General features: G+C 50.5%; 1 long non-coding RNA gene across 7 annotated transcripts in view; it reads right to left on the bottom strand.

Annotated features, from left to right (window-relative positions):
- LOC135180639 (uncharacterized) overlaps positions 1–17003 on the bottom strand; it is a 128366-nt gene extending 111363 nt beyond the window's left edge. For all 7 annotated transcript variants that reach the window (XR_010304514.1, XR_010304520.1, XR_010304515.1 and 4 more), the window contains exon 1: positions 16791–17003. This is a non-coding gene — a long non-coding RNA (uncharacterized LOC135180639). The remainder of the gene's footprint in view (positions 1–16790) is intronic.
- Between the last annotated feature and the right edge of the window lie 8084 nt (positions 17004–25087).

Raw genomic sequence — 25087 nt, 5'->3', positions numbered from 1 at the left:
TTTCTTTCTCTGTTGAGTCACAGGGGCAACACATCTCCAAAACTGCTGCAAACAGTTTGCTGGAGAGAAGTGGGCAGGGAAGGAAGAGAACTGCTTACACAGAGACTTACAGAACCTGGGGTATGACAACCAGAGAAGCCAACAATGGCCTGAAATTGTGCCAGGGGAGGGTTAGATTGGATAGTAGGTAAAAATTTCTATGCTGCAATAGTGGTCAGGGACTACAACAGACTGCCCAGGGAGGTGGTGGAGTCCCCATCCCTGGACAAGAAACCTGTGGCAGTTGGGGACAGGGTTTGATGATCAAGGTGGTCTTAAGCTGATGGTTGTACTTGATGGTCTTAGAGATGCTTTCCAATGGAAACAATTCCATGAACCAGGGCCATGCCTGACAGCATCCCCCAGCTGCTTGGGCACTGGATAGCAGCAGCATAAGCTGGGCCTGCATCGATTTCTGCTGTTTCTGCCACATTCTTTGCACCTCACAGCACAAAAGTCCATCCTGACCCTTGAAATACAAAGGCAGCCTTTGCTTTCCACTATGGCCTGCAGGCATGGAACCAGGGTTTGGTGGGTTCCAAAGCAATCATCAAAGCCTTCAGAACATTCACAGAACCACAGAAACATTCAGCTTGGAAAAGATCCTTGGGATCACCAAGTCCAACCACTAACCCTACTCAACAAGGTTCACCTCAAACCATACACCCAAGCACCACACACAAATGACTTTTAAACACAACCAGAGTTGGTGACTCAGTGATCACTACAACCAGAATTAAGAAGACTGTGAGAGGTGATGATCTCACACTGATCTGTGTGAGAGCCTCAGTCACCCAGAAATCAACCATAGAACCATAACCTGTCAGACCAGAATGGCTCTGGTTAGAATGTTCCTCAGAGCTCATCTGCTCCAACCTCCACATCATGCCCAGGGGCACCTCCTAACTAGACTCAGCTGCTCAAGCCCTCATCCAGCCTGGCCTGCAACACCCCCAGCAAGGAGGCAGCCACAGCCTCCCTGGGCAGCCTGGGACAGACTCTCAGCACCCTCACACTCAACAACTTCTTCCTCAGCTCCACTCTAAGCCTGCTCTGCCTCAGCTCCAAACCATTCCCCCTTGGCCTGGCTCAGACACCCTCAGCAAAAGTTCCTCTGCAGCCTTCCTGCAGGATCCCTTCAGGCAGTGGCAGGCAGCTCTGAGGTGCCCCTGGAGCCTTCTCCTCTGCAGGCTGCACACCCCCAGCTCCCTCAGCCTGTGCTCCTATAGAATCAGACAAGCCGAGCTGGAGCAGTCAGACACACAAATTGCTTTGGAGCAGCAGAGACCTGAACCGAACAGGATACATCTTACTGATAATTACTGATCACTCTCAGCAACAGCTTTCTTCAGCAAGCACAGCAGTTTTAGCTTCCTTTTAATTTGAATAATGGAAAGAAAATGAATTTGTAATACCTTTTTAAGTCATTCCCAGAATAAGCCTGACTTTTGGGGCCGCCTGGCAGACTTTAGAATCACTGAATCAACCAGGTTGGAAGAGACCTCCAAGCTCATCCAGTCCAGGCCAGCACCCAGCCCTAGCCAGTCAACTAGACCATGGCACTAAGTGCCTCAGCCAGGCTTTGCTTCAACACCTCCAAGCACGGCCACTCCACCACCTCCCTGGGCAGCCCATTCCAATGCCAATCACTCTCTCTGACAACAACTTCCTCCTAACATCCAGCCTAGACCTCCCCTGGCACAACTTGAGACTGTGTCCCCTTGTTCTATTGCTGGTTGTCTGGGAGAAGAGACCAACCCCACCTGGCTACAACCTCCCTTCAGGTAGTTGTAGACAGCAATGAGGTCTGCCCTGAGCCTCCTCCTCTGCAGGCTGCACACCCCCAGCTCCCTCAGCCTCTCCTCATAGGGTTTCTGTTCCAGGCCCCTCACCTGCTTTGTTGCCCTTCTCTGGACACATTCCAGCACCTCAACATCTCTCTTGAATTGGGGAGTCCAGAACTGGACACAGCACTCAAGGTGTGACCTGAGCAGTGCTGAGTACAGGGGAAGAATAACCTCCCTTGTCCTACTGGCCACACTGTTCCTGATGCAGGCCAGGATGCCATTGGCTCTCCTGCCCACCTGGGCACACTGCTGGCTCATCTGCAGCCTAGTATCCACAAGTACCCCCAGGTCCCTTTCTTCCTCTCCAGCCACTCTGTCCCCATCCTGTAGTGCTGCTTGGGGTTGTTGTGGCCAAAGTGTGGAACTCTGCACTTGGCCTTGTTCAATCTCATCCCATTGGCCTCTGCCCACCCATCCAGCCTGCCCAGGTCCCTCTGCAGGGCTCTCCTACCTTCCAACACATCAACACCTGCTCCTAGCTTTGTGTCATCTGCAAACTTACTGATGCTGGACTCAGTTCCCCTCGTCCAGATCAATAAAGATGTTGACCAGGACTGTGCCCAGCACTGACCCCTGGGGAACACCAACAGTGCCAGCTGTCAACTGGATGTGGCACCATTCACCACCACTCTCTGGGCTTGGCCCTCCAGCCAGTTCCTGACCCAGCACAGAGTGAATCTGTCCAAGCCATGAGCAGCCAGCTTGGCTAGGAGCTTGTTGTGGCAGACAGTGTCAAAGGCTTTGCTGAAGTCCAGGTAGAATACATCCACAGCCTGCCCCACATCCACCAGGGGTCAACCTGATCATAAAAGGAGGGTACGAGGAGCCCCATCTAGCTCCAGGCTGCCAGGGCAAGTTCTGCTGCCGACCACACAAATTCAAACAGCTTCCTCCACTTGAAACGATGTGAGGAGTTTATACCAGATTGAATTTGACACTGTCTTTCTGAAGTGAACATAATTCACTGTGATCTTCTCGCCGTTTGGAACCAATGGCCCATTCATGTGTAAATGCACAGTTAAAGGGAGGAAAAAACACACACACACACACCCCCGAGAAGACAGACCATAATGTCTGCTGTATCTAAGCAATCAGTTTCATTGTGTCCCTGTGAGAAAAGGAAGAGTAAATCTTAAGCATTACAAGGATCATGGGTGTATTGTCCTTCCAAAATGGAAGTCCTCTTGCAAAACAGAGTCACAAGCTTTGTTTCTCTAAGTGAATCCGTGCTCTGCAGAGCAGCTGAACTGAACAGCACAGAGGGCACATCACACCCCCTACACGGACAGAAACGCAGCAAACCTGTAAGGGACAACCTGAGATCACTTCACACACATCTGCTGCAGAAAGCTCCTAGAGCAGGAACTCTTAGGTGGAGTAAACCCTTTGTCTGATCAGAGTTGAATGCAGCAGTGAGTCAGCAGCAGCAGCTGTGCCTTCCAGGTGGAGTCTCAACCAAGGAGTGTGAAAAAGACATGGAAAATAAAATCCTTCCTTGTATCTTTTAAGCCAGAATCCAACCCTAGGGTAAACCAAACCCTACGACACTAAGGAATAAGAAACTACTGACAGAAAAGAGAAGGCTTAGAGCAAAACATGGAAAAATTTAAAGGCCACTCCTCAACTAAAATGAACCTATCTGGACAGGGCACAAAGCAGCACTCTGGAGAAAGTGCCATGTCAAGAGGTAAAAGCATGAAGCCCCCAGGCTAGCCCAGTTCCAGTACAGTAGGTGCTGCTTCCTTTCTATACCCAGGTCCAAAGCATTTTAGATACCAAACTTTCAACCCCACCTCATAGAATCAACCAGGTTGGAAGAGACCTCCAAGATCATCCAGTCCAACCTAGCACCCAGCCCTAGCCAGTCAACTAGACCATGGCACTAAGTGCCTCATCCAGGCTTTGCTTCAACACCTCCAGGGATGGTGACTCCACCACCTCCCTGGGCAGCCCATTCCAATGCCAATCACTCTCTCTGACATCAACTTCCTCCTAACATCCAGCCTAGACCTCCCCTGGCGCAACTTGAGACTGTGTCCCCTTGTTCTGTTGCTGGTTGCCTGGGAGAAGAGTCCAACCCCACCTGGCTACAATGTCCTTTCAGGTAGTTGTAGACAGCAATGAGGTCTGCCCTGAGCCTCCTCTTCTCCAGGCTGCACACCCCTAGCTCCCTCAGCCTCTCCTCATCAGGTTTGTGTTCCAGTGCCTGAGTATGAGGAACGCTGAAGTCCTTCCTGCCATTTAAAAACCTTCCATAATGTTGGCTGCTGAGTAAATAAATGAGCCAGGGAATCACTGCTCAAAACTGAAATATAATGAGCTGTAAACAAATAATCCCTCCTCTTGCTTCAGTGGTCTGTAGATGAGGTCCTGAGAGTTTTGTCGTGCTGGAAATCCTCCTCAGACTGGGAAAGCTCATGAAGTATCCAGGCATTACCTGATGGGTTTTTTAATAGCCCTTTCTGCTGGGGGGGAGCATGGATAAATAAAAAGTAGCTTGGGCTCACGTGGGGCTGCTTGTGACCATCGCTTCTCTGTCACCATTTATAACCCAGACACAATTTGACAGCAAAGGCTGCCCCCTGAAAATGTGCCAACCCAGGGCGAGTTCGCTGCTCAGGGCACGTGTTTGTGTGGAGCTCTGCCCGGGTGCGACTGCCAGGCACTGGGTGCAGTTGTAGATGATTACAAGAGCCATTAAGCAGCATAAAATGCTGCTTAATTAATGTGGAATTGATTCTCCTTTTAGTTTCGTGGGGTTTATGCCTGTTGAACACCACTGAAATCAATAAAATCAAGGTAAGATCAGAGAGGACTGTGGTAAGTGTGGTGTGAGTGAAGGGAGTTGGGCTTGCAGTTTATTGAGTAATAAAACTCAGAGAGAGAACAAGAAAATCAAAGTTGCAGCTCCCTCCATGTATTTATTGTAATTGTAGATGATTACTATCATTCAGGCAATTTTCCTCAACATTAGAGCTCAAGTGATGCTTTGTAAAATTCTGGGTTCAGTAGAAGAGTAATGAAAGTGCTCAGAGCCATGGGAACAGGGATATAATCCCCAAAGAGTTCAAGCTGTGGCTTCTGAATCCTCTCCCCTTTACTCCCACCACAAAACCACTCCAGCTTTACAAAGCATCTTCCCAAGCTTGCTTTCTATTTGCCAGCTCTTGGGATCTACATCTCCTTACGTTACCTGCCTTCATCACTCAAATCCCAGATTCCAGGGTTGGGACCTCTGGAGATCACGGAATCAACCAGGTTGGAAGAGACCTCCAACATCATCCAGTCCAACCTAGCACCCAGCCCTATCCAACCAACTAGACCATGGCACTAAGTGCCCCATCCAGTCTTTTCTTGGACACCTCCAGGGACAGCAACTTCAGCCCCTTCCTGGGCAGCCCATTCCAATGCCAATCACTCTCTCTGCCAGCAACTTCCTCCTAACATCCAATCCAACCCCCTGCTAAAGAAGGGTCACCCAAAGCAGCTTGCCCAGGATCACAGTGGCCAGGGCAGGTTGGAATGTCTGCAGAGGAGATTCCACAAGCTCTCTGGGCAGCCTGCTCCAGGCCTCCAGCACCCTCACACCAAAGAAATTTCTCCTCCTGTTCAGATGGAACCTCTTGGGCTCTAGTTTGTGCCCCTGATCCATTTGCTGGGCACCACTGAAAAGAGTCTGGCCCCATGGAGGGCATGTTCTGTCCTTACAGATCTCAACTCTGAATTAGAAAGCTGTAACCCAATGGAAAATATTAACAAGAGAATAAATCACCTATCTGAACTCTGCATCCTGGTGTTAAAACTTCACTCAAGCAAGCAAGCCTCCTTGCTCCTTCACCTGAAGGCTTAACCCTGGAGCTTTCAGTGATGGCTTGAAATGAATGGTGCCAGGCTCATCTGATGGGTTGGATTCAACCAACCTAAAAGTCTCCCAAGCTAAGCCATTCTGTGATCTCTGCTCTGACAGTTTTATAAAAATGAGAAAAAAACAACAAACCCAAACAATTTCTGACACTTTTATGAGAAAGCTTTGATCCTCCAGGGGGAAAAAATGTAATTCCTAAAAGCTGCATTTAGGTGTTCTTCCTCCATGAAGGTGAGGCCTCACCTCCAATCCTCCAGCTCTGCTGTCCCCAGCAGGAGGAGGACACAGAGCTGCTGGAGTGGCGCCAGAGGGGACAGCAAAGATGCTCCAAGGGCTGGAGCACAGGCTGAGGGAGCTGGGGGTGTGCAGCCTGCAGAGGAGAAGGCTCCAGGGGCACCTCAGAGCTGCCTGCCACTGCCTGAAGGGATCCTGCAGGAAGGCTGTAGAGAGACTTTTGCTGAGGGTGTCTGAGCCAGGCCAAGGGGGAATGGTTTGGAGCTGAGGCAGAGCAGGCTTAGAGTGGAGCTGAGGAAGAAGTTGTTGAGTGTGAGGGTGCTGAGAGTCTGTCCCAGGCTGCCCAGGGAGGCTGTGGCTGCCTCCTTGCTGGGGGTGTTGCAGGCCAGGCTGGATGAGGGCTTGAGCAGCTGAGTCTAGCTGAGAGGTGTCCCTGGGCATGGCGTGGAGGTTGGAGCAGATGAGCTCCGAGCTCCCTTCCAACCTAAGCTGCTCTATGACCCTGTGGATATGTTCATGGTATCTTTAGTTCAGCTTTCCATCAAAAGTTAGCCCCAGCAGTTAGGCAGAGACAGAGGAATATTCCTGTCAGAGCTTTCCCCTGATGAGCACAACCACACATCAAGCTCAAGTCAAACTCTCCTTAGGGCACAGGCATGTTTTAATGCAGACACACACAAAGTGAGCTGTACCATTTCCTCCAGCCTTCCAGCCCAGATAACATGCAGGAAGTTTCTCCTTCATCCATCCTGTACATTTTTCATGTATAACACATCCACATACTACATTTTTTTTTCACTAAGAAGCCATCAGAAACTTGTGGGCTGCAAATGGAGTCTGTGTAATTGGTCTGCAGGGGGTTCTTATTTATACTCTCACTTTTTAACATGAGTTACCTCATTTTAATCCCTGCAAACCACACACAATGACAAATCTATATTTCTTCCTTCTCCATCCCCAGTAATCAATGCTAGTTGCAGCCAATGAGGCTTGAACCATGATGGATCCCTGCTTACTCCATCAGGAAACAGCCTGAGTTCCTCTCGCTGTAAGATCCACAGTGTCAACAAGTCTCCAAGACTAAGGGTATGAGACACAACCACCTCTTAAATCTGGAATAGGACCTGACAATGAACTTACACTGCCCAAGCTGTACATGCTGATATCAAAGGGCAGAGCTGGGCAGGCTGCAGATGGGTGTCAGGCACCCCCTGCAAACCCCTCTGCCTTCCAAAGGGAGGAAGGGAGAGAAAGAAACTAACCCAGATGGGATGGAAAAAAGAACAAAGCCATGGGACAGAAACACAAAGGCACATACCAGCCTGGAACCCAACTCCTCAGGGCACCACTGATGCTGGGGGCAGGCACTGGGCAAGGCCCAGACTGGATTTAGCAGCAGACAGGAACTGGATTAAGGAGCTGGATTGAGGAACACAGGGATGGGGCAGAGTCCTCAGAGTCCTCCTAGGACAGCAGCCAGGGAAGAGGCTTGACCCTGGGCACCCTTCAGCTTGCTTCTGAAGAGGGAAGGGGCTGCAATCCCTTGCTGGGCAGTTGAGGCTCACCTGTGCTGTCTGCTCCTTCCCACAGGTGCCCCCCCTGCCTTCCTGCCCCTGAAGGTGTGGACCACCCTGCTGCCCACTGAGACCTCCCCATCACCCCAGGGAGCTGTTTTGTTGAGACCAAGGCTGGTGTGTAGGGTCAGACCGAGTCTTGCTCCAGCAAAGTGGTGCTGGAGACACTGTGCCAGAGAGATGCTCTACCACATCTACTTCTGACCCTGATGCCACATCATTATGGGTCAACCTGGAGCTGAGCTGCAGAATTTCTTTCTCCATGGACCATAAATCTGTTTGTGGATGAGGGAAATTTGGTTTAGACCAACTCAACTCCTCTTTTTGGGCATGAAAAACTTAAATTGAGCTGTTGGGGGGGGAAACCCATCCAGTGAGCTCTAGTTGACCAGTAGTTGGGAGGTGCTTGAGCCACCATCTCTGGAGTTATCAAGCTGGTGGAGTCATCATCATCATCATCCCTGAAGGTATCTAAAAGATGCATGGATATGGTGCTGAAGGAGGTGGTTTAGTGGTGGGGCTGAGCTCTAGGTGCGTGGTTGGACGTGATGAGCTCAGTAGTCTCTTCTAACCTCAACAGTTCTATGGTGCTGCACTGAAACCCATCTCACAGCTTCTGCTTCCCAGCCCTGCGATCCCCTGGGACACTGCAGCTCCAAGTGTTCTGAGATGGCAGCAGGAGCTTTCATCCCTAATCTAGATACAAAGTACTGGCAGTTGCCTGCCTCTAACTGCCTGGAACTGTTGATATTAGTATAACCATCTTTTTTATATATTTATGAACCATTAATAAATCATTAACTGCTAATTACCTTTCCTTCCCCCCCCCCCCCCCTTCCATCAGAAGTGCTCCCCTTGCTGGTCTTTATTGACATAAATATTTCCAACCCACAAGCACACTCAGAATAACTATTCCAGGAAGATTGTCATCTAAATCATTTACAGCTAACAAATGCTCTCAGCTATCTTAGCAGGCAGCATCTGTTTGCTTAAATGATTTAAGAGGACTCATTAATTTGGCATAGACAATTCTATTAGCAGCTAGTGGCATAGCAGGGGTCACAAAATGCTGGTTACAGCCTTAATAAGCACCAACCAGGAAGTTCCTATCTTGTCCTATTATATAGTTACAGATAGCCAGAGAAGGGATAGAATGACAGAGAGGTAGCAGCTGGAAGGGATCTCTGAGGATCATCTGCGCAAGTAGGGCACCCACAACAGCTTGCCCAAAGTCACAATGTCCAAGGGGTTTGGACTCTCTGCAGAGAAGGAGACTCCACAACCTCTCTGAGCAACCTGCTCTAGTGGCAGATGCCCTTGCTAAATGCAGGGGGCTTGAACTAGATGACCTTGAAAGGTGCCTTCCAACCCCAACCACTCCACGACTGCTGCAATGAGATCTGGTGCTGCCGTTGTCAGCTGGAGCACATACACCTTCCTTCCTTCAGCTGAGCTCCCTTCAGGCAGGCAGTGCCTCCACTCATGCCAAGCCTCTATGTGTATAGAGAAGACTCCTTCTCTAGACACCTTTTCTCCTTCCACATGCCCCAGGTCAGAAAGGGTTATCCAGCACTGGAATAGGCTGCCCAAGGAAGAGGTAGAGACGCCATCCCTGAAGGCGTTTAAAAGGTGGTGCTGAGGGACACCACTTAGCAGCAGTGGTGGGATTGTGAGCTCCTGGTGGTTGAAGAGACCTCACAGACTCAATCTGTGATTCACTCTGAATTACCAAAGGCACCATACTTGACAGCTTTGTAGCCTTCTCCAGCCTCTCTCCAGTAGTTCCCTGTTTCTCTTGAGCTGGGAATCCCAGAAGGCATTGTTTCCAAAGGGTAGATCTATTTCTCCCTCCAAACCTCTCAGGAAATGGAAATGTAAATCTCCAACTGACAAGATTCTTTCATCTGCTTTAAAACCAAACCTCCTTTTTCACCCCCAAGCACAGGATTTTCTGCTGGTAGAGATCCCATCTTTAATTACCAGCTGCTGCAAATGATCTTCTTATGATCATTAGCTGTCAAATCCTGAAGCAGCATCTCTCTTATTGCCCTCAACGTTCCAATATTCCACCTGCTTCTAATTAGTCAAACTACCCAACCCTATCTGCAGCAAGGCTCTTTGGATCATCTGCTGCAGCTGCCAAACACTTTGGTGCCTCCAACCTAAGCCAAGCATATTTTGTTATTAAATGATACCAGCTACCCCTACTACAACTGTGACTGATGTAGGAGGCATTAAAAACAAAGCATTTTTAATGAGGTAACAGCAGAGCCAAGGCTAATGATGATTGCTTCTGTTACCCTCACAATGGTTTAATGACTGCTCACCAGTGCAGACTCCTCACTAGCTCCACTTGCCCGGGTTCAGCTCATCAAGGTAATAAGCAGGATTTATTAAATGGCTCTGACCCCATTCAGCACAGTTCTCACTTTCTGCTTTATCATTGGGGTTATTCTTAGCAGCCCAGAGAAGGGTTTTTCCAGCCTTCCTCAGTGCTGCCACTTCACCTTCAGAACACCCAATCTTTGGGGTGTATAGAGAGCCACAGAATGGCTTCAGTCAGAAGGGACCACCAAAGGCTACCTAGTCCAGCCCCCTGCATTCGGCAGGGACATCCTGCACTAGTTCAGGTTGCTCAAGCCCTGGTGAGCCTGATCTCAAATATCTCCAGGGGCAGGGCCTCAACCATCTGCCTGGGCAACCTGTCCCAGTGTTCCAGCACCTTCCTCATGCAGAACTCGCTCCTCACAGGCAGTCTGCTCTGCTCCCATTTCAAACCATTGCTCCTCCTATCAGTGCAGGCCTTCCCAAACAGGCCCTCTGCAGCCTTCTTGTAGCCCACTTCAGGTCCTGGAAGGTTGCTATTAGAACACTGTGATGCTGGGAAAGCTGCTGTGAGTGTCCCTGCCTTAGCAGAGAGTTGGACTGGATGATCTCCAGAGGTCCCTTCCTACTCCCACCCAGCTGGGATCCTCATTGCACTGGTACGAGCTACAACTATCTCAGTTCTCAGATGTGCTGCCAGCAGATCCAGAGAGATGATTCTGTCACTTTGCTCTAGTGAGACTTCCCCTGGAGTACTGCATCCAGCTCCAGAGCCCTCAGTATAGACATATGTCACAGAAACACTCAGGCTGGCAAAGCCCCTCAGGATCACCGAGTCCAACCCAGAACCCTCCCTACCAGGCTCACCCTAAACCATAGCCCCAAGCACTACATCCAAACCACTTTTAAACACAGCCAGGGTTGGTGACTCCACCACCTCCCTGGGCAGCACATTCCAGTGCCTGACCACTCTTGCTGGGAAAGATGTTTCCTCATGTCCAGTCTAAACCTCCCCAGTGGCAGCCTGAGGCCATTCCCTCTTGTTCTGTCACTAATGACCTGTGAGCAGAGCCCAGCAGCAGCCTCTCCACAGCCTCCTTTCAGGTAGCTGCAGACAGCCATGAGGTCTGCCCTCAGCCTCCTCTGTTTCACACTAACCATCCCCAGCTCCTTCAGTCTCTCCTCGTCAGATTTCTTCTCCAGGCTCTTCCCAGCTTCCTTGCCCTGCTCTGCACTGGTTCCAGCACCTCCACATCTCTCTTGTAAAGAGGTGCCTAAAACTGAACCCGAGGTGTGGCTCACCAGAGCCGAGCCCAAGGGGACAATCCCCTCCCTGTTCCTGCTGGACACAGCATTTAGGAAAGACATGGACCTGATGGAGCAGGTCCAGAAGAGGCCATGAAAATGATCAGGGGGTTGGAGCAGCTCTGCTATGGGGACAGGCTGAGGGAGCTGGGGGTGTGCAACCTGGAGAAGAGAAGGCTCCAGGGAGACCTAGTATCAGCCTGCCAGTGCCTGAAGGGGCTACAAGCAGGCTGCAGAGAGACTGTTTGTAAAGGCCTGCAGGGACAGGATGAAGGAAAGGCCTCAAACTAGAGCACAGCCAATTGAGATTGAATGTGAGGAACAAGTTCTGTACCAGGACGATGCTGGAACACTGCAACAGGCTGCCCAGGGAGGTGGTTGAGGACCCACCCTGGAGATATTCCAGGTGAGGCTGGATGGGGCTGTGGAAAGCCTGCTCTAGCAGAGTATGTCCCTGCTGAGTGCACAGGATTGGACTGGACGAGTTTTGGAGGTCCCTTGCAGCCCATCCCATTCTGTGATTTAGAGGACAATAGAATTATTGCCTGTAACCCCCCCAGAAGCTCAGAATTTGGGCTTTTATCAGCATATGGCCATTAACTATATTAGTGCTGGCAATAGGAAAGCAATAAATAACTCAGCAAAGCATCATATGGGAAAGCTCAGACACAGGACTTGGGGTCTCCACACCTTAAGCTTTCTGAACTCCTCCCAAAGCAGCAGAATCTCCCCAGAAGCTGGTTAACAGGAATTACTCTGCAGTAAAACATGAAACATTTTACACCTTCTAGAGCCACTGACTGCAGAGTCCAAGAAGGGTGCAAAGGAAACAAGCTGATGTCCTGCTCAACCATGGCTCTACAGCATGTTTAATTTAAAATGCAATCCATACCCAGCAAAGAATAGAAACTGTAACTTTTAGTCCCATACATAATTTATAACAACCTTCAGGCATTTGCAACATCTGAAATTAAATAGGAAATGAAATGATTCCCTGGAGGTGTTGGTGTAAGAAAGGCAGTTAAATGTAAGTACACAAATAGTTCACACTGGGTTTGTGCTTGTTACTCAGCACATCTCCTGGCCAGCCTCATGCCACTTTGCTGGAGATGGGAGAGTCTAGCATCTGGGAAAGAACAAGCCCAGGGACCAGCAGAGGTTGGGGGCTGACTTGTTGAAGAGCAGCTCTGGGTGGTCTTGGTGGACACAAAGTATGCCCCGGAGCCAGCAGTCTGCCCTTGTAGCCAAGCAGACCAAGGGCATCCAAGGCTGGATTAGGATAACTGTGGTGAGTACAGAATCATCAATCAACCAGGTTGGAAGAGACCTCCAAGCTCATCCAGTCCAACCTAGCACCCAGCCCTAGCCAGTCATCTAGACCATGGCACTAAGTGCCTCATCCAGGCTTTTCTTCAACACCTCCAAGGACAGTGACTCCACCACCTCCCTGGGCAGCCCATTCCAATGCCAATCACTCTCTCTGCCAACAACTTCCTTCTAACATCCAACCTATACTTCACCCGGCACAACTTGAGACTGTGTCCCCTTGTTCTATTGCTGGTTGCCTGGCAGAAGAGACCTAGGTCCAAAGTGGTTCTCCTCCCCCTCTACTCTGCCCTGATGAGCTCACAGATGGAATATTGTGTCCACTTCTGGGCCACTCAGCTCAAGAAAGGCCTCAGAGAACTTCAAGAGAGAGCCCATCCCAGAGCCCCCAAGCTGCTGCAGGCAGTGAACATCTCCTGTGAGGCCAGGCTGAGGCAGCTGGGGCTGGCAGCAGAGGAGCCTGAGGGCTGCCCTCAGTGCTCTGCTAAAGATGTGCAGGGCAGTGTTGGGAGGATGCAGCCAGGCTCTGCTCAGGGCTGGCCAAGGGGCACTGGGAGCAAGCTGGAGCAGAGGAGGTGCCAGGGAACAGGAGGGGAAACTTTGTCCCTGTGAGGGTGCTGGAGCCTGGAGCAGGCTGCCCAGAGAGGTTGTGGAGTCTCCTTCTCTGGAGCCTTTCCAAACTCCCCTGGTTGTGTTCCTGTGTGCCCTGCCCTGCGTGCCCCTGCTCTGGCAAGGGGTTGGCCTGGATGATCTCTGGAGGTCACTTCCAACTCCTAACATGCTGTGACTGTGTGACACGATGTCTCCTGTGCTTCAACTACCTTCATGCCTGCAGCACACTCCCAGCTGTGCCTCAGAGGGGCATTTGTGGTGTGGCAAATTAGTTCTCCTATCATGTATCTACAGAACACACACGAGGGCTTCACAGCTGCTGAAGATGAGGTTAAAGCTTGAGCACACTCTCAAGTCTCATTATTTTTGTCTTTAAATGCAAAAATACACCCTCCATAACTGTAAGGTATAAATGTAGGTAGTCCCCTCCAAATGATCTTTGCCTTAGACAACTCTCAGTCCTCTAGGAAATGTGGTCTCAGGGCCCAGCCTCAACCAAGACTATTTCTCTTGCAGAAGAGAGTGGATGCTCCCAGCCTTTGGAGCTGCCATCAGGAAAGCAGAGGTGGGCAGGGGTCTCAGCAGATCCTACAGCTCTAGGGATCACAGGATTGTTTCAAAGAGTCCAGTGCAGAGCCACAAAGATGATTAATGATAGAATCAACCAGGTTGAAAGAGATCTCCAAGCTCATCCAGTCCAACCTAGCACCCAGCCCTAGCCAGTCAACCAGACCATGGCACCAAGTGCCTCATCCAGGCTTTTCTTGAACACCTCCAGGGATGGTGACTCCACCACCTCCCTGGGCAGCCCATTCCAATACCCATAGGTTAACAGCCTGGATGGATGAAATTCCTAAATGAAAGAGGATCACAGAACAGTAGGGGTTGGAAGGGACCTCTGAAGATCCTTGAGCCCAGGGAGCCCCTAGAGCAGCCTTCTAGCACTTGAAGGGGGTACAGGAGAGCTGCAGAGGGACTTTGGACAAAGGTATGGAGTGACAGATCAAGGAGTGATGGCTTCAAACTGGCAGAAGCTGGATTTAGATGACACATTAAGAAAAAAATCTTCCCCATGAGGGTGGTAAAGCACTGGAACAGGTTGCCCAGAGGCACTGTGCAGGCTCCAAGCCTGGAAGTATTCAAAGCCAGGTTGGATGGGGCCCTGAGCAACCTGGTTTAGTAGGAGGTGTCCCTGCCCATGGCAGGGGGTTGGTTCCAGATGAACTTTAAGGTCCTTTCAAACCAACCTCATTCTATGGCTCTGCTTGTGTTACCCCACACAAGGTGCCTTGTGGAAGCACCTAGGAAAGACCTTGCACCCCACATCCCTAGGTAAGGCTCATTTTGGGAGCTTGAGTCCCACCCAACACAAAGGCAAGATCTGCACTGTCTAGAGGAGAAAAGAAGTCAGCAGCAGGTGGGGGAGAAACTTCTCAGTGTTCTGGAAACAGATTTTAAACACTTCCTTTACCTGGGGGTTTTGCCCCTCCCAAAGCCTCCCTCTGCTCTTCCTTGATTGTTCTCTCACTTTGTCAGTTCTCTTGGGGGGCATCCATTTGTTGTCAAAGTCAGGCATTCCTCTCAAGAAATGCTTTCAGGAATCCTACTTGTTTCTTTCTGAAGGTCTTTCAAATGGCACCAGCACCTGCACAGCCCATCAATCTTCCTCCCCTGCTATCTCCAGAGCTACCCCTGGCACCACAGAAGGGCTGCTTCAAGAGCATTTATTAATTCCAAAGATTCAGATATCTCATTATACTTTTACCTGGAGAGCACCTTGCTGGCTGGGGACACATACTTAAAGTTTTGTGACAAATGTCTCCAAGTTCACTTTTTTCTGTCACATAAACATATCAAAAAATAGACACAGCCCAGAGAGCCTCACACACCATGGAATGCAGACTGGCTCAGGCTGGAAGGGACCTCAGAGCTCATCTGCTCCAGCCTCACCACCATGCCCAGGGACACCTCTCAGCTAGACTCAGCTCCTCAAGCCCTCATCCAGCCTGGCCTGCAACACCCCCAGCAACGAAGCAACCACAGCCTCCCTGGGCAGCCTGTGATAGTCTCTCCACACTCTCACACTGAACCTCTTCCTCAGCTCCAAACCATTCCCCATTGGTCTGGCTCCAGACACCCTCAGCAAAGGTCCCTCTGCAGCCTTCCTGCAGGATCCCTTCAGGCACTGGCAGGCAGCTCAGAGGTCCCCCTGGAGCCCTCCAGGCTGCACACCCCCAGCTCCCTCAGCCTGTGCTCACAGCAGAGCTGCTGCAGCCCTGGGATCATCTGTGTGGCCTCCTCTGGCCTGGCTCAAACAGCTCTGTGTCCTTCTCATGCTGAGGACACCAATGCTTCTGTTTAGGATCTAAGTATCGGGGTGCTGCATTTCACACTGTTACAAAGTCCTACCCTGACCTGCTGAGACCTCCCCTGGAACACTGGATCCAGTTCTGGGCTCCCCAGTTCCAGAGCGACAGGGAATTCTATAAAAGGTTTATTTTCTCCTCATAGCTAAAGGTTAACCAGTGAGGACTAAGAGAGTTTATATTTTTATGCACTTGAGAACATCTACTCATCATCATCTTCACAATGTTCTTGGTAGGACATCTAGTAGTAATAACATTTGTCTTCGAGCATCACTCAGAAGTATTAATGACACTTCAGTAATGTTAAGGAATATTAGTAATTAAGTGGGTTATTAGAAGGTAATTAAATTTCCTACACATTCATAAATAAGCATTCAAGGTCCTCCTCAGACCTTCAGCCTAATGTCCATCATGTTTGGGTTGCCTGAGGTGACACAGTGAACAGGGTTCCCCAGTTCAAGAGGGACAGGGATCTGCTGGAGAGAGTCCAAGGGAGGGCTGCAAGGATGCTGCAGGGCCTGCAGCACTGCCTGATGAGGAGAGGCTGAGAGCCCTGGGGCTGCTTAGTCTGCAGAGCAGAAGGCTGAGAGGGGATCTGAGCAATGTCTGTCAATAGCTGAGGGCTGGGGGTCAGAGAGGAAGGGACAGGGACAGTCTCTGCTCACTTGTGCCCCGGCACAGGACAAGTGCAATGGATGGAAACTGCAGCACAGGAAGGTGCACCTCAACATGAGGAAGAAGTTGTTGACTGTAAGGGTCCCAGAGGCCTGGCACAGGCTGCCCAGAGAGGCTGTGGAGTCTCCTGCTCTGGAGCCTTTCCAGCCTTGTCTGGATGTGTTCCTGTGTGACCAATTCTTTGGTCCTGCTGTGGCAGAGCTTGGACTGGAAGATCTCCAGAGGTCCCTTCCCACTCCTAACATCCTGTGAGCCTGTGATTTGTATTCTAGATGCTTGGCTCTCTTGCTGCTTAGTCTCCCAGAGGATGCAGGGAGAGCCATGTGCATTGCAGATGATTGCCTGGCATTTGAGTTCTCTCCTTTTGAAAACATGTTTTAATATCTGCCCTGGTTTGTGGTCCTGTGAAAGCTGGCACTGCCTAGCCTGCCCTATAGAAGAATCCCACCAGCTAACAATGGCAGATGTAAGTTATTAGTTAAATCCATGCACATTTTACTTCCATGCTTCTTTGCCTGCTCCAGCAACCCAGTGCCCATTTGAGAAACACCTGTGAAACAGAGTACATCAACCAAACCCATCATATCCCACCCAAAAGCAATGAAAAACTGTTACAACTTACCTTGCCTGTCCCAGGCCCAAAGCTGGTACTTGTACAAAGTGAAATGAACCCTGAACTCCTGGAACCACTGCTTGTCAACCATACAACACCGTGGCCATAGCTCACACAGGTCAGCACAGACCTTGTCTGCCTTTACACCAAACTTCCCAGCACTTCGAGGTGCTTTAGGCTTCCCTTTAACTTCTGGCTGCATTAAAGCAGTTTAATTAAGGCAACATTGAAAGCAGCTGAAAACACAGAGCCTTTCTTCTCCTACATTAATTCACAGGTTTGCCTGCATTAGCATTAACAGATTGCCAATGAGCTGTGTTTTACTGCCTAAATCATCCCAGCCAGTTGTAATCAGTGACATTAGCATCAGATTAATTGGAGCTAATTTGGGGCCAAATTCTGCTTCCCATTACAGGGTGAGAAACTGAAGAAACACTAGAGAAGTTACCTTGCATGTGTCTTGGCAGAGTGGAGGTGGGGATCCTGCTCTTATTGCCAGGCTGGGAAGTGGCATCACCTGGGTGCTTGTTTAGCAGCTGGGAAACAGAGTAAATTAAAAGCAGCTCTGCAGGCAAATGATCATAAATCATACAATGGTGAACTTGGAAGGGACCTCTGGAGATCATCCAATCCTACCCCTGCCAAAGCAGGGCACCCACAGCAGCCTGCCCAGCATCACAATGCCCTGGGCAGTTTGGAAGCTCTCCAGACAAGGAGACTCCACAACCTCTCTGGGCAGCCTGCCTCAGCCCTCCAGCACTCTCACAACAAACAACTTTCTCCTCCTGCTCTGATAGAACCTCCTGGGTTCCAGCCTCCTTGTGCTGTCCTTGGGCACCACTGACAAGAGTCTGGCCCCAGCCTCTTGCCCTCCACAGCTCCTTTAGCTCTTGCTGAGCATTGCTCAGATGCCCTCTGGGGCTGCTCTTCTGCAGGCTCTCAGCCCCAGGGCTCTCAGCCTTTGCTCCTTCCAGAGCTGCTCCAGGCCCCTCAGCAGCTTTGCAGCCTCCCCAGGACTCTCTCCAGCAGTTTCCTGCCTCTCTTGAGCTGGGAAGTCCAGAACTGGACCCAGTACTCCACACCAGACTGCACTAGGGCAGAATAGAGGGGGAGAAGAACTCCTTGACCTCCTCCTACCCTTCTTAATTACCAAGTTACCCTTGGCCTTCTTGGCCCTGAGGGCACACTGCTGGCCCATGGTGAACTTGTTGTCTCCCAGGTCCTTCACAGAGCTGCTTTCCTCACCTGTAGTGGCACAGGAGGTTGCTCCTCTCCATTTGAGGCTCTTTCTAAAGGCCCTCCACAGAGCAGCAGCAGCTGCAGTTTCCTGTCAGGCAGTCGGTACAATTACACCTGTGCTGAGGCTGAGTCTCAAAGCATCATCATTTCATTTTATTTTAAAGTTACCTCTGGCCTTAAGAGAGGGAAGGGTGGGGGTGGAGGGAAAGTCATGCAGATGTTAGCGTTTGCATTAGCTGAACGTTTCCAGTCAGCACCACTTAAAGAAGCATTTTTAGCAGGAGTTGGTTCCCTGCCCAGAAGATGGTGGTGCAGAAATCATACAAATCATTGTCAAGTGCCTGCCTTTGTTCCCGTGAAAGCCCTCAGAATTAAACCCATTGCCGGATAATGAGGAACCTGCCTCATCATTTCCTTGCTCTTGTGAAGCTCAGTGGCCCTCATCTTCATATTTCCAGCCTGTTCCCTTCAGGTTTGGGGTTTTGTTGTTGTTGTTTTATTTTCTAATCAACTTGCTATAGAGTTGGGCTGCAGATGGGAAATGCTGCAAACTGCTGTAATTATTGTGATGCATTCAGGTACCTAACCAAAAACCCAAATCTCCATCCCCCCCCACTGCTGCCTGGGGGATTTCTCAGAGCTGTTTGATTCGGTTTGGGTTGGGTTTTTTCTCTTTCTGTTTCAGCAAAATACTCACATTTCTGATCCTGAATTTGGACAAAATGATCAGCACCTGAGAAAAATACAAATAATGAATTAAATATGCAAGGGTGGGGGGGGGGAGGGGAATGCATGATTAGGTTAATCAGAGCATTTGTTCTGATGGTTTTGAAATGCTGCTTGCTTGCTTATTTATTTTGCTGTAATTGTGCTTCCAAAGAAGAGGATTAGTGCTTCAAGGAAGAGAACTCTGCCCCTTGTGAAGCTCTCCAACCCAGCAACCTGGGCACTCAGGCAGCTTCAAAAACAGTTGTCAAGCCTTGGAACAAGCTGCACAGGGAAGTGATGGAGTCATCATCCCTGGGACGTTTTAAAGCTGAGGGACATGATTTGGCAATGACCTGGCAGTGCTGGGTTAAGGGTGGGACTTGATGTTCCATCTCTGGAGGTTTTTAAGGCTAGGCTGGATGTGACTCTGGGCAACCTGATTTAGTGTAAGGTGCCCCTGCCCATGGCAGGGGGGTTGGGACTGGATGATCCTTGGGGGCCCTTCCAGCCCTGACAGTTCTGTGATTCTGCAATTCTGTGATCTTGCAGGTCTCTTCCAACCAGAACAACTCCATGCTTCTACTGTAGGACAATAGGGCTGAGACATAAAATCAAGTCTCTAAACTCACAGCTCAATACTGAGACCACTTCTGAAGTGGGATAGATCAGCATCAGAACTAGAAACCAGATCCCAGTGTAGTGGGCCTGTTTAGGGAGGGTCAAAACACATATCTGCATCCTTTGCATTTAAAATGTAACATCCTATGATCCATTCTATGATTATCAGAGCTTCTAGGAGAATCTGCTCCATCATCTTCCCAGGCACAGAGGTGAGGCTGGCAGGCAGGGAGTTTTCAGGGTCCACCTTTCCACCCTTGTTAAAAATGGATGCAGTGTGTCCTCTCTTCCAGTCACCAGGGACTCCCCTCACTGCCAGGCCTGGAGATCATAGAATCAATCAGGTTGGAAGAGACCTCCAAGATCATCCAGTCCAACCTAGCACCCAGCCCTAGCCAGTCAACTAGACCATGGCACTAAGTGCCTCAGCCAGGCTTTTCTTGAACACCTCCAGGGATGGTGCCTCCACCACCTCCCTGGGCAGCCCATTCCAATGCCAATCACTCTCTCTGACAACAACTTCCTCCTAACATCCAGCCTAGACCTCCCCTGGCACAACTTGAGACTGTGTCCCCTTGTTCTATTGCTGGCTGTCTGGGAGAAGAGACCAACCCCAGCTGGCTACAGCCTCCCTTCAGGTAGCTGTAGAGAGCAATGAGGTCCCCCCAAGCCTCCTCTTCTGCAGGCTGCACACCCCCAGCTCCCTCAGCCTCTCCTCATAGGGTTTGTGTTCCAGGCCCCTCCCCAGCTTTGTTGCCCTTCTCTGGACACCTTCCAGCACCTCAACATCTCTCTTGAATTGAGGGGCCCAGAACTGGACACAGCACTCAAGGTGTGGCCTGACCAGTGCTGAGTACAGGGGAAGAATAACCTCCCTTGTCCTACTGGCCACACTGTTCCTGATACAGGCCAGGATGCCATTGGTTCTTTTGGCCACCTGGGCACACTGCTGGCTCATCTTCAGCTTACTATCCACCAGTACCCTCAGGTCCCTTTCTTCCTGGCTGCTCTCTAAACGATGAGATTGCTCTAGAGCTGAGCATCACCCTGTGGCCACACAACTGCCTACTGGCTACAGTTTTGCTTTCACTTGGTTAATACACTCAGAATTGCATTAATAATGTCTGAGTGCTCTGATTTTTTTTTCCCCCCACACACGTGAAGGAAATAAGAAAAAAAAAGATGTTGCAGCTTCTGTTTCACTATCAGCATTTAGGATTAAAAAAGAGCTAAAGAGGAGAATCATCACTTATCAAATAAACCTGTCTCGTTCACACACTCGCTGAGATTTATGTCTTCAATTATTTATAGCCAAAGAGGCGTTTGCATTGCAGCATGGAAAACAGGCAAACTAAGCATGCTGAGGTGTGAATAAGGCTGTGGCATGGCTTGTCCTTCCCTCTGAGGGACTTAAGACTCGACAAGTGAATGTTTTGGCACTGGACATTAAAGCCTTTACTCCTTCTGCATGTCTAAATGCAAACGTCTTCCAGGCAGCCTTTACAGAAACCAGAAGGTGCCAGCTGGCTCAGGCAAGCACAAGCCCTGCTTTGATCATTTGCAGGACAAAACCATGCACGCAGCTGTAAAGAGGATTCATCAGCATTACCTTTGTTAGCCTTTCAGTAGGCTGGAGAGCAAGAAGTGCTTTTGACACCCAGCTGATTTCAGTCATCCTTCTAGTAACTGGAGGCTCCTCTCTAGCTTATGACCTCAGTGGTTCCTGTCATGAACTCAACTCTCCAAGGGCTGTCAGAATCACAGAACTGTCAGGGCTGGAAGAGACCACAAGGATCATTGAGTTCCAACCCCCCTGCCACAGGGAGGGATGCCTCATGCTAGATCAGGTTGCCCAGAGTCACATCCAGCCTGGCCTTAAACACTTCCAGGGATGAGGCTTCCACCACCTCCCTGTGCAGCCTGTGCCAGTGTCTCCCCACCCTCATGGGGAAGAACTTCTGCCTAACATCCAATCTGAATCTACCCACTGACAGTTTTGCTCCATTCCCCCCAGTCCTATCTCTACCTGACACCCTGAAAAGTCCCTCCCCAGCCTTCTTGTAGCCCCCTTCAGATACTGGAAGGCCACAATAAGGTTTCCCTGGAGCCTTCTCTCTTCCAGACTGCACAGTCCCAGCTCTCTCAGCCTGTGTTCACAGCAGAGCAGCTCCAGCCCTCTGATCACCCTGGTGGCCCTTCTCTGAACATGGTCCAGCAGCTCCAGATCGTTTCTGTCCCAGGGGCTCCAGAACTTGACACAGTGCTCCAGGTGGAATCTCAGCAGAGGGAGCAGAGGGGCAGAATCCCTTTCCTTGCCCTGCTGCTCACACTGCTCTGGATGTAGCCCAGGCTCTGCTTGGCTCTCTGAGCTGCAAGAGCACACTGCTGGCTCATGTTGAGCTTCTCATCCACCAGCATCCCCAAGTCCCTCTCCCCAGGGCTGCTCTCAAGCCAGGCACTGCCCAGCCTATATCAGTGCCTGAGATTGCCCCGATCCGAGTGCAGGACCTTGCACGTGGCCTTGTTGAACCTCATGAGGTTGGCTTGGGCCCAACTCTGCAGCCTGTGCAGGTCCCTCTAGATAGATCCTTCCCTCCAACCATCAGCCACACCACACAGCTTGGTGCTGGTGAACTTGGTGACGGTGCCTCAATACCACTGCCCATGTCACCGACGGAGATGTTAGACAGGACTGGTGCCAGTACTGATCCCTGAGCACTCCACTTGTCACTGGCCACCAGGTACAACCTGGCTGCTCATCTGTCCCCACTCAGCTTGCATCCCTCCTCTGCTGCCTCTAGGAAGAGGGTGAAGGCCTCAGGTCTGCCTCTGAATATGAGAAATTCCTTCTAAGGGCACCATGAGGTTTTAGAGTGGGATGTTTAAAAGCTTCCAAGAGGAGCCTTTCTTTTCCCCTTTCTTTTTGCCACACATTGCAGTGGGGAAAAAAATATAAGGCAAAGGAAATGCTTCCAAAGATTTATGCACAAGCATGAGGTGAAGCCTTTACCAGGTGGAAGAGACCTGTACCCACTCCTGCTCATCAACAGAGGGACATCCCATGTCCTGTTAGGGGCATCCCTTGTGAACAGGCTCATCAGATGATCACAGCATCACAGAAACATGCAAATTGGCAAAGCCCCTCAGGATCACCAAGTCTAACTTATAACCTGACTCTACAAGATTCACCTTAAACCATAGCCCCAAGCACCACATCCACATGATCCTTAAACACATTCAGGGTGGGTGATTCCACCACATCCCTGGGCAGCTCATTCCAGTCCCTGACCACTCTCTCCATTGAAAACTTTTTCCTAATGTCCAGTCTAAACCTCCCCAGTGGCAGCCTGAGGCCATTCCCTTTTGTTCTGTCACTAATGACCTGCGAGCAGAGCCCAGCAGCAGCCTCTCCACAGCCTCCTTTCAGGTAGCTGCAGACAGCCATGAGGTCTGCCCTCAGCCTCCTCTGTTTCACACTAACCATGCCCAGCTCCTTCAGTCTCTCCTCGTCAGATTTCTTCTCCAGGCACTTCCCAGCTTCCTTGCCCTGCTCTGCACTGGCTCCAGCACCTCCACATCCCTCTTGTAAAGAGGTGCCTAAAACTGAACACAACACTCGAGGTGTGGCCTCACCAGAGCCGAGCCCAAGGGGACAACCCCTCCCTGCTCCTGATGACCACAGCATTTTTAATTCAAGGCAAGATGCCATTGGCCTTCTTGGCCACCTGGGCACCCTGCTGGCTCATACTCAGCCACCTGGGCAGACTGCTGGCTCATCTTCAGCTGCCTGTCTATTGCAGTCCCCAGATCCCTTTCTCTGATACCATTCACCAGAGCAAGGCAGGATCACAGCATTGATTTGGCTGGAAAAGACCCCCAGGATCAAGTCCAACTGTCAAACTAAACCCACCATGGGCATTTGCCCATGTCCCAGAGTGCTGTGTCTACCCTTTCTTAGGACAGTTCCAGGGGTGATGACTCTACCACCTCCCTGGGCAGCCTCTAAAGAAACAGATATAAAACTGGGTACCTGTGAGTGGCTTTGAAATTCAAACCAAGGGGCAAGATGAAAATGGGATGGAGATGTTTCACCATACTGCTCTGCAATTCTATTTTGACTGCATTTTACTGCTGTCTGTGTGGTGTCCAGCTGCTGGCTGAGGTCAATCCACTGAACACAGGACTGTGCTGCTTCTGTTGTGCTGTCTGTGTGGTGTCCAGCTGCTGGCTGAGGTCAATCCACTGAACACAGGACTGTGCTGCTTCTGTAATGCAGAAAACCAAAATGAACCAAAGATAAACAGGCCAAAAAAAAAAAGAAAATGGAAGGAAAACTACACTGGATGCTCCTCAGAAAGGAAAAGTCTTTCCACAGACCAGGCACAGCAAAACAGAGTTTAATCAGCTAGTGTCTGCCTTATAATTGACAGGCAGCAATGCAGGCCTAAAGCCTCCTGTTGGAGCTGAGCTAGCAAAGGAGTGCTGCTGCTGCTGCTGCTCCCAGGGAAGCTGTGCACTGCAGACTGACTCATTCCACCTGGTTTCTGGGTCAGAACAATCTGAGCCAGGCTGCTTCAGCGCTCCCGTGAGCAGCTGCAGAAGTTTGTTGCCACTGCCTTTCTCCTCTTCTCACAGGCTTGTGACAGCACACTTATATCTGGAGGGCATCTCTGTGTCACCCTTGGACATTCAAAGCAGGTTTTATTTATTGCTGTGGCTTCTTGACTTGAAGCTCTCTGGAGTTACCTTCAGTTTCTCCTCCAAAGTACAGAGGCAGGCTCTGTCTGGCTGAACACATCTGCAGAGGGCAGAGCCTGCAGGCCAGGAGCATGGGCTGAGGCTGTCCCACACAGCCTCTTTGCAGAATTCTCTCTTCCACAAACATTACTCAGAAAGCATTAAAAGGGTTCAGGTTCTTGGTCCATCTTGGGAAGAAAGAGGACATTTGGAAAGAGAGATGCTGCAAGGCTGCACTTCCCCTGGTGTGTGGAATCCAGCCAGGAATGACCTGTACAAATCCTCTCCTTGTGTGGGATTCCTGAAGGCACACAACTGTCATCAAAGCAGGGTGGGCTTCATACACAGCAAATATTCTGATTTTGCTTTGGAAGGGAGTCACTGAACAGGGGGAAAATGGGGGAAAAAATATTGTAGAAAAATCAGAATCCCAGAATGGCTCAGGCTGGAAGGGAGCTCAGAGCTCATCTGCTCCAACCTCCACACCATGCCCAGGGGCACCTCTCAGCTAGACTCAGCTCCTTAAGCCCTCACCCAGCCTGGACTGCAACACTCCCAGCAAGGAGGCAGCCACAGCCTCCCTGGGCAGCCTGGGACAGACTCTCAGCACCTCATACTGCAGAACAACTTCTTCCTCAGCTCCAGTCTAGCCCTGCTCTGCCTCAGCTCCAAACCATTCCCCCTTGGCCTGGCTCAGACACCCTCAGCAAAAGTCTCTCTGCAGCCTTCCTGCAGGATCCCTTCAGGCACTGGCAGGCATCTCGGAGATCCCCCTGGAGCCTTCTCCTCTGCAGGCTGCACACCCCCAGCTCCCTCAGCCTGTGCTCACAGCAGAGCTGCTGCAGCCCTGGGATCACCTTTGTGGCCTCCTCTAGACTCTCTCCAGCAGCAGTGTGTTCTTCTGCTGTGAACACCAGAGCTGGACAGAGTATTTGAGGTGAGGTCTGAGCAGTGCAGAGTCAAGAGGCAGAATCTCCTCTCCTGCCCTGCTGGCTTCACTCATG

This window comes from Pogoniulus pusillus, chromosome 13 (assembly GCF_015220805.1).
Source record: "Pogoniulus pusillus isolate bPogPus1 chromosome 13, bPogPus1.pri, whole genome shotgun sequence".
Taxonomy (NCBI): Eukaryota; Metazoa; Chordata; class Aves; order Piciformes; family Lybiidae; genus Pogoniulus; species Pogoniulus pusillus.
Note: the sequence above shows the minus strand (reverse complement) of the source record. Positions and strands in the feature narration are given on the sequence as shown.